The following is a 10406-nucleotide window of genomic DNA, read 5'->3' as shown; positions in this document are numbered from 1 at the left end:
GGCGCAACAAAGAAGAAGATACTTTCGCAGTACACGTTCTACCGAGAAAAAAGAGGCTTATTCTCTACTGACGCTGCCTCAAGTTTTAGCCAAGATTCTGACGATCCAGTCTCTTGGTGGAGCAACTTCGGTTGCGAGGTACCCGAACTACAGAGTTTTGCAATGAAAGCGCTGTCGCAACAGCCTCAACCTGTGAGACGAATTGGAGCTTGTACGACTGGGTGATAAACAAAAAAAGAAACCGCCTCACAGTTGACAAGCAGCGAGACCTTATTTATGTTAACGCAAGTTTGCGTCTTATGAACAATTCACGAATTAAGAAGCAATAATTTCATTACTATTTGCTATACTAGTGACTTATTTTTATTCATTATTGTTTATTTACTGTCTAATTCCGACAACATGGTTTTATCTCATTGTATCCATCTAAAGTTAAAAACTATCGGAAAAATTATCAAAATATTGACTAACGTTCACTAACGTTCACAAACGTTCACTACAAAATGATTGGAACGTACGTTCAGTACGACTAAGTTCAGCGTTCACTACAACTAAGATTTATAGCCATAACAAAACACTTATATTTCGTATGAACAAATTTGACCAAAACCCATAATCATGGGTAGAGTGGAGCGCTGCCAGTGTCTCTCTTTCCCAAACAAAAGGCAATGATATCAATTTGAATGACCGTTATCAAATGCAAAATGATACCGAGAATGAAATCAGTCGCTCGCTTTTCCCACTCATTCATGGCTTACGAATTGTAATAAGTTTCGATTTATAACATGTAATCTATTTCAATTGTAAATGAATGGGAAAAGCGAGCGACCGATTTCATTCTCGGTATCATTTTGCATTTGATAACGGTCATTCAAATTGATATCATTGCCTTTTGTTTGGGAAAGAGAGACACTGGCAGCGCTCCACTCTACCCATGATTATGGGTTTTGGTCAAATATCATCTCTTTTTGATTAATCACGAATGAGCATAATTTGAACCTTTCGCACGTGCAAACCTTGAGCGGAAGTTGCGTGCGCATCCAATATTGAATCACCGTAAATTTTTGCATGATGGTGTTTTATATATAGTTTGATAAGCATGAAAAGTTTCAAAGTATTTCAAGAAGAACTATAATCACAACGGCACTCCAAAGTTGACGGAAATTGGTGAAAACAGCAATTTTCAGTGATTTTAGCAATTTTCTATCAATTTGGGCGTGGCCCCACGTGTGCAACTTTTCGATTTTCAATTTTAAAACTAGCCTATGACACAATTTAGACCTTTAGGAAGCAAAATTGAGCTCCACAACCCAAGGGATGGTGCAACACCAGAGAATACTAGAACGTAAAATTAGCGTTTTTATAAAATTATTCTTTAAAAAAGCACTAACTTCAAAAGCGAATATCTTTATGAAGGAGCAAGCTAGAAAAACTTTCCGGTAGATTTTCAGAATGCTTAAACAATTATCTAACTTCAATATGTCCTCAAATTTTGAATAAAATTACTCCTTAATGGCGTAAAATCGATTTGAAAAATGATTACTTTGTGAAAAATCAAGTTTTAAAAATGGTTAACTTGATGACGTCATCAAGTGGTGATGATGACGTTGAATTACTTTTTAACATAATGTAAACTAAAGTCTAAACAATTATCTTCAAGACCTGTGGTCCGAAATGGCTGTATCTTTAAAGCTTCTGAATCTACGGACACCTGAATATAGCCTATAATTGACTGGCAAAGCGTCTATCCCTGAATATATATATGTATATACCTTACTCGGGAATATTATAACCGGGATAAAGTGGTGGGTTTTGGAAGATTCCGCCATATTTTTCACGGTCAAAAGTTTTACCAGTCATAAAAAAACCCGCCGACTCAGATTATGGGGTTCCAAGGGGGTGGTGATCATCATATTTTACCTGAAGTCTCATATGTGCTAGAGAAGACTTTTGAAGCAGTGGATTGAGGGCTGTAACTTTATTGGCGGTTGCTACCATAATTTCGTTATAAAAATCACAATTTGGTTATAGAAATCAGATTTCAGGGTGGACCGTGATTCTCACTTCTCTTGCCCATGAATCAGTGAATCGTAGAGAAGAAAACAATTTATATGTTATAGAAGAAAACGAAAATAATAATAATATATAATATATATTATAATAATAATGTCTCTAAAGATTGATCGCTTCTCGTGTTCAGTGTGTAGACTAAAGAAAGAGGGAGTTTTTCCCGTTTAAGTAACTTGTGGCCACATCCCGCTAGAAGTGAGTAAACTGTGCCACTATTTCATGGTCCACGGTGGATTGATTACTGGAGCAGTTGAAGATGCAAAGCCAAGACGTTCCCCAATACCAAGCGGTGGGCAGGAAATTAAGCTCCGGCTGACCTTCAGAGCAGTAGCCCCATTAGCGGACAAAATGAAAGTCTTGTTAAGACAACAATACAACTTCGAATTTGACGGTCAGCAGCTCAGGGGATATAGATATCAATAATGATAATGGCGGGGACATTAGGGATAATGAGAATGAGAATACGCTTTAATGAAGATTTGACTTATTATTGCTTAGATTTATTTTCCTTTAAATAGACGTGTCTTTTTTTTCTATTTCTGAGTAATATCAATAACTGTAAATTGAAATAACTTCTTTAACACTTCGAGATGGCCAGGCCTACTCTCATGCTGTCTATATGTGATGATTAATTCTGAAAAACTAGGGACAACTGGGGAATGATCCCAGAACCTCGAGATTTCGCGTCTCTTGCTCTACCAATTGAGCTACTGACCCTGATTCTACACCGATCGGTGTAGTTGGTGTTGTACACACTGCACTGATAACGATATCACGTTGTACGTGTAATGTAAATATAGTGTGGATAGATGCGAATATATATTCTAAATAACTGATAACTTCTTTAACAAGTAACAAAAACAGAAATTTCGGTTGAAAATTTGTTGACCTCTGAAAAAAAACTTGAAAGGTCGGCCACCGGTAAATACATGACCGGGATAATTTGGCGGGTTTTGGGAAAGTCCGCCATATTTTTCCCGGTCATTAATTTTCCCAGCCATAAATTAACCCGCTATAATATTCCCGAGTAAGGTAGATAGATAGATAGATATATATCCCGACAATCTGTCGTAAAACAGGGGTTCTAGAAAACCCATTTTCCGATGCTCCTGAAACTTGAAACTTTTTTTACAGTCGATTTGGTCAACGTCTAGACGCCCTGAAAAATTTCAGATCTCTAACTCAATTTTAACATGGTTTTTAAGGCACCTGAATATGGCGATTTTGGGTTTTTTACCGAATTTCGTATAACAGTGCTGGCGAGTATTTTATGCAAATTTCTTAAAAATCTCAACATAACTATTTTTTATTCCTGTCATCTTTGACATCAAATTAGAATGTTTTGAACTAAAAATAAATCTGCTGAACGACTTCTGATGAGTCTTAATGCCTGAAAAACTCCTGCCGCAGGCTTCGCGTGCACGAAAGAGGCTTCCGACGTGTACCAAAGGGGGTGTAAAGGGGTTATAATAGTAAAGGGGGTATAATAGTAAAGGGGGTATAATAGTAAAGGGGGTATAATAGTAAAGGGGGTACATAGTATACCCCCAATAAAGACACCGCTCGTGCTTGCCAGCACTGTGATACTAATTCTAGTGTAATAATTTCTGCATACTAATATAACTTATATGCCATGCCTATTGTTTTAATAAAGTAAACTTACTTGTACATCGACCACATAAGTCGTATGGCTATTCCAACTGAGAGCAAGCAGAACCACAGTTCCGTCCCTTGAAGGTTCATCACCATCTACATTTACTGCAACCTGACTTGGATTTCCGTGATTGAGAAGCTGGACCATCTCTAGCAGCTCATTCTTGGTGGAGATTATCTTCACCTCCTTCTTGCTGATCTTCAGAGACATTCTGCTGCTGAATTAGTTAGACTAAGCTTTTAGCTTAGACGTCATTTAAATTCTGCTATCAGTATGGAAAGAACAGAAATCAGAATAACGTGGACGGATAAAAACAACTTATATAAGCAATCATGGAAAAATCAAAATGAAGGTCATGTGTGGGTTCGGCATGTAACCATTCGACATGTCTTCTCACGAAATTCGACCCCTCCTGATCTTCCATGAGACCTAAACCTCACTCTTAACACAAATATGCAGCACAATTAATTTCAGTAAATGAGTCATGGATATTCGTTGTCACTTTCAAGGCTAAACAAAAATCAAAACGCAACAAATCAACAACATGACGAGCTAATATCTCGCCGCATAGTCGTATAAATAAGGCAGCTGCATTCTGATTCACGCGTTAGACAGCCATCGTGCCAGCCAAACGGGAAATTTCCCATCCACTGGAAGGCAGCTGCATTCACTCGTCAGCCAGCCATCGTGCCAGCCAAACGGGAAATTTCATATCCACTGTACCTTGAGTACATGTGCTGTTCCTGTTATCTGACACTCATATATTATAATTACACGGATTAATTAATACACCAAGAGCGGGGGGGGGGCGTCAAAATATTATGGCTAGCGTTTATCAACAAAAGTCTCAGGAGGAGATGAACCTACAGGATCTCTTTATGTAATTCATAGTTTCGCTCAATTACCTGCAGTACCACGATACTTTCATTATATCATTTACATGCGGTTATTATAGTTAACAGTAACTTTATAAATCTCAGTTAGTGAGACACTTTGACTTGTGAGAGGATCAGGAGCTGCACTTGTTTCACCTCTTTTTCGGGGGTTAGGTGTAAATATTATGTAGCCATATATATAGTACTGTATGCATTTTTTAAAACGATCCTTATATTTGAGCAATTTAGCCGTTACAACTGCTCATGATTATTATTTTGGGCCGTTCATAATTTTGGATGCCCAAAATTTGGACTGCTTATTGCTTTATTGTTTTCGATCCTAATTGTGTTAAGACAAAAGTGTCTACGGCACTCTTTTCTTCTTCATTGATCGTTCATGATGTAACCGCGGCGAAATTCTGGTTTCTGATTGTTTCCCATTTATACTTATAGCTGGGCAGGAATACCTTACAAGACATTTTTGTGGCGGACCAATTTGCGACGACCGAAATTTTGACGGTCCGAAAATATGGCGAAATTGAACAAAAACCGTCACATTTCGGACGTCACAGAAAATAAGGGTATTTTTCATCATTTTGTTTTCTGACACAAAGGAAATTCAAAATTTTCTAAAAATCGGTAAAATAATGTTGAAACAAAATAAAACTTATAAATCGATTTCTTCATCTTCCTCTAAGGGGTCCGGCTCGACTCTTTCAGTTTCACTTATTGAGTTTGGTATTAAATTGTTTATCTTGACTTAGTCTCTTATAAAACGTTTATGTTAGCACATAAATGTAATTTATTGTAAATTTAAAACGTATTACTTGACATTAAATTCATCATGGAATATTGTGTTTATTTGTCCCACCATCATATCACTAACTTTTCAAGAACAAAATGAATCGATGAAGCCACAATTATTGGAATAAGCTAAAAATAATGCGACGGATTCTATTACGACGACCGAAATTTTGGCGGTCCGAAAATATGGCGAAATTTTCGGAAAACCGCCACATTTCGTACGTTATAAATATGTCTTGTAAGTTAGACAAAAAGACAAAAGAATTCTATTCAATCTATTCTGTTGCAATATTTTGTTTTAAACTGATATTGATAAAAATATTTGTCAGTGATTTTTATTGTGGCGCTGGTGTTAAGTTTATAAGCCCACAACTACGACAAGCTACACTTTTTTAATAATTTACCTGTCAGCTGCCCTCTGCTCATATCAGAACCATCTTTAATCCTCACAACTGTTTCCGAAAGAGGCTTACTTACTTGGGTTACTTGGGTTGGGTTCCGAGCTAGAGTGCTACCAGGCCAAGAATGTCTTGCATCTCCACCGCCATGTAGTAGCGTGTCAGAGACACGTGCCACCGGCCCACTCCAGCATTGAGTTCCTGTTCTGTCCAGTGTACCCAGGTGTTGGTGGAGTGTCAGGGAATTCATTGAGGAAAGCATCAAGAGCGGGTTTGAAAGTGGTCAAGGTCAGGAGGGACTTGATGGCGGGAGGGACCACGTTGTACAGTGCAGAGGCTCTAGAGGCAAAGGAGTTGAACCTCAGGTTATTGACACTTGTGTACTTGGAGGACCCTAGTGGTCGTATACACGTAGTTCCGTATCGTGAGGTCTCGCGGAAGTTGATGTTCATGCTGTTTGGAGCGAGATTGTTATAGATCTTCCAAACTAGGATGATAGTGTATCTCTCACGCCGCCTTTGAAGGGAGTACATAGACAGGCGACGGAGGCGTTCCCAGTAGTTGAGATTTCCAAGACCCTGGATTTTAGCAGTGAAGGATCGTTGAACTGCTTCGAGTTTAATAATTTCGCACTGCATGTGAGGAGACCACAGAGGACAGCAGTATTCAAGATGAGATCGTACGTAGGACTTGTACAGGAGCATCATGGTCGCTACATCCCTGGAGATGAAGGTGCGTAGCACCCAACTAGCCATGTTTCTGGCTTTGGCAGACTTCATCGCTATGTGAGTGCGCCAGTTGAGGTCTGGGTCGATATAGACACCCAGGTCCTTCACGTGGTCAGAGCCCTTAAGAGTCTCTCCAGATGGTAAGATGTAGGGCTGCTTCAAGTCCGGTAGTTTGCCGTGTTGTAGAAGCTGGAACTTTTCCTCGTTAAGCTCCATGTTGTTAGCATCAGCCCAATTCACAACCGAGAGAAGATCTTCTTGGAGAAGGATGCGATCGATATGGGAAGATATATCTTTGTGGAGCTTCGAGTCATCTGCAAACACTTTGATCTTGCTGTGCTTGACTACGGAGAAGATGTCGTCAATGTAGATGAGGAAGAGAAGGGGACCTAGGACAGTAGGCTGATAAGTTAAGGGTAGTTGAAAACGATTACGGAAAATGTGGGCTTATAATTGAAAGTGATATTATTCAATGAACTCATGTCAGAAAGATTCCAATCCTGATCTTTTAGGGTTGGGCATCTATTAAGTCGATTATATGAGCTTATGAAGTTATGAGTATTTTACGATAAACTTCCGGATCGTGATCAGTTTTGATGATAACCTGATGATTTTTTTACTTCCATAACCTTTTTCTTATATTGTACTTTATACTGCAACGCGAGAACAGTACCTGTTCAGGTGTTAGCTTGATCATGTGCACCATCTGCAGTGCAGATTCTACCGTCTGCGGTGACCCCCTGGAGTTATAAGTCAAACTCAATAGCTTCAGCGATCAAACCGTTTTCAGATTGCAATCACGCTTGTTAGACCGATTCTTTCGTTAAGCATTAAAAATATTATCAATAACGTATTCTGATGGTCCGATCAGTTGATGCGTATTAATCGTGATTCTGGTCTTGATTGTTCAATTCATTCCAAAGGAATGCCATTCCTCATGAATGGTTGTTTGTATTCGTAGTAAAACGAAGTTCCAACGATGTTATATAAGTTGGCGTTCTGTCTAAACCATATACGAGGTTTTTTCCCAATATAAATACGATCCTTTACGAAAAAAGGCCGTAATGATCAATCAAGACTTGATGAATATCACAGCTACACTGACGTTTTCCCTATTATTAATAAGGAGAACGTCAGCGTAGCTGTGATATTATACCATTTCCTGTGTCGGCTGATCCATTGTCTACTGTAGCTGACATTACCTGATGTGATTTGATGTGTAAACAGCCGCTATAATAATTGCACCCGAGTGTTAGACTAATTAGAGTACTATAGTTGTTGTGGCCTGATATTTCACAGTACAAAGCTTTGGCTGCTTAATTCATGCCGGTTTAAACACCGCCATATATTATTAGAAGTAATACTAATAGCAAGAGTGAGCAAGATTATATTATGGCTATTGTTATTTTGTTAAACTTTATTTAAATGGTTTTCTTTTAGTTCATCTCAAAATTGCAACTTTGAAATTTTGGATCTGACTCTGACTCGCACCGAAATTTTTCGAACCCATAAGCACTAAAATATAACAAATAATTTGAGAAATCTTTTAAGATCATAAATACGATGTTGTCACATTGAAACGTTGAATAATTCCTCTCCTGATATTGATAAGAGCCTTTTCTTTGTTAGAATTTCCTAAATTCTGGCCAGACTAACTAATTATTAAGCCCCTAGTCACTGACTAACTACTTCAGTTACATACTTGAGGTACATACTGTAGGAATGTGTTGACGTAGTTAATTATTTTCAGGTTCTGTTGTGTTTCAGGTTACCTAACGCTCCAAAATTTAATTTGATTTAATTGCATTCGAAGTCTGCGTGTTCACTGTTCATCTTGACCTACCCTCGTAATTGAGACTATAAGATTAGCTTTATTTGAATCCAGTTTGAAACGTCATAGAACAATGTTATATCATGCACTGACGATAGGAAGGAGAAAACAGAGCGGCCTCAGCAACATAAAATGTATTACAATTAGAAGAGATCAAATGAGAAATCTTTCGTCACGTTACCTGATTGTGTTTATCCTTCTATTTTCTGGACATTTTAAAGAGCAGCATAAGCAGAAAGATAATCAGGTAACTTGACGAAAGATTTCACCTTTGCTCTCTTCTAATTGTAATATATTTTATGTTGTTAAGGCCGCTCTGTTTCCTCCTTTCAGTTGTCAGCATATGATACAACTCTGCGTTATTTGGTTTAATACTTAATAGGTACTTTTACCTTCTCACGTGGCCCTGCAGACTGCTTTATGACTGTGCGTTTGTTTATGTCCCTGTTTATTGAGCAGTGCCACATCTTGTCTGAACAAATAGCCATCATAGCTTGTAATCTAGGAGTTCCTTTTGTTCATTAAAATTGTTAGATGAACAAAAGGAACCCTTTAATCGGCCTTCGTTTGGTGGTATATTCATGAAATTCCTGGATCTCTGATGACTATTCATCGACTGATCCGGATGTTATATCTTATAATGGACAAGAACACGGAAATTGCTAGAATTCAAGTCGCGATCCATTTTTAATTTACCTTAGTGACTTACGTTGCCAACACTCAACAGTCAACAGTACATTCTCTTGCTCGATTTTTAATTTTCACGGTAATTCTTTTTTACAGTATCTCTGCCCCTCAATCATAAATTTAAAATGACATTATTCAATAAGAGAATAAGGTAACCTTGACAATTTTTGAAGGAATGTGGAATGTCGATGAGGAAAGTATCCTCAACCACACCGCCCTTGACAATGTATTGGGAGAGCACCACACTGGAATCAAATCCTTTCTCCTTGTTTACAACAGTCTTGTCATAATCTCCGGTCTGGGAGGAAACGCACTTGTACTTCTAGGATCCCTCAAATACAATGCTATCCGGATGGAACCAAACTCAGTGATCCTGATCGAGCACGTGGCAGTGGCGGACATGTTGGCTACATTCCTCCAGTTTATACCAATGTTAGTTACCTTGGCAACAGAACGGTGGTTGTTGGGGACGTTTGTTTGTTACTGTGGGATACTCAGATACATCCCGTTTTGTTGTGAGGCTATGTTGATTGCGATCATGTCATGTCACAGGGTAAGGGTCCTGGCGTCCCCGCTGAACAGCCCCATGGAACCCTCACGTCTGAAGATGGTGCTTTCTGGGGTCTGGATATTCTACGTTACAACCCTGATCGGTCTGACAGGGATCAAACCGACAATAAAGTACGAACCTTCACACTTGAACTGCAGCCCCTTCGATTGGGACAACATTGATAACGTATCCACATACCTTCGGATATTGAGGATGATATCTGGATTTTATCTATTTATCCCAGCAATAATCACAGTGATAGCAAACATCATCATTCTCCGGCTAGTGTACGCTAATTCAGCTATCGTAGACTCTGCTACCCGAGAGAGTAACTTTAAAGCAGTGAAGACGATATCCCTGATTTGCTGGGTCTACATAGTATCATATATCCCTTCTGTTGTTCTCTTTGCCCTTCCGGTTGCCGGAGTGACAAATATTCCCCGCTACGTCAATGCTCTGAACATGTACATTTTATCTTTCAACCTCGTTGCTAACCCTCTGATATACTCCTTCACAAACAAGAGGTTCGCGCTCTTTGCAAAGTTATTTTTGACCGGAAATATCAGGGACTATGGCCGTTTGAAACATCTGAATACAGCGACACGCGTGAGTTTGGTTCTTCGAAACCGTTTTAAGGCTCAGTCGTCGTCCCCTGCAATCTCTATACAGTCGTTGTCACATGTAGTTTCGGTCGTGCAAGCGTCTCCAAGGATGAAGAGATTAGTGACAGAAGCTAGCATAGGATGATTGTGACAGTCAGGCAAATACAGTCATGACAGATTTATCGTGATGTCCTGAAATTTGATGAT

The sequence above is a fragment of the Bolinopsis microptera genome, chromosome 3 (genome assembly GCF_026151205.1).
Source record: "Bolinopsis microptera isolate Bmic1 chromosome 3, MBARI_Bmic_1.0, whole genome shotgun sequence".
NCBI classification, from domain to species: Eukaryota; Metazoa; Ctenophora; class Tentaculata; order Lobata; family Bolinopsidae; genus Bolinopsis; species Bolinopsis microptera.
The sequence above is the reverse complement of the archived record's forward strand: the minus strand, read 5'-3'. Positions refer to the sequence as shown.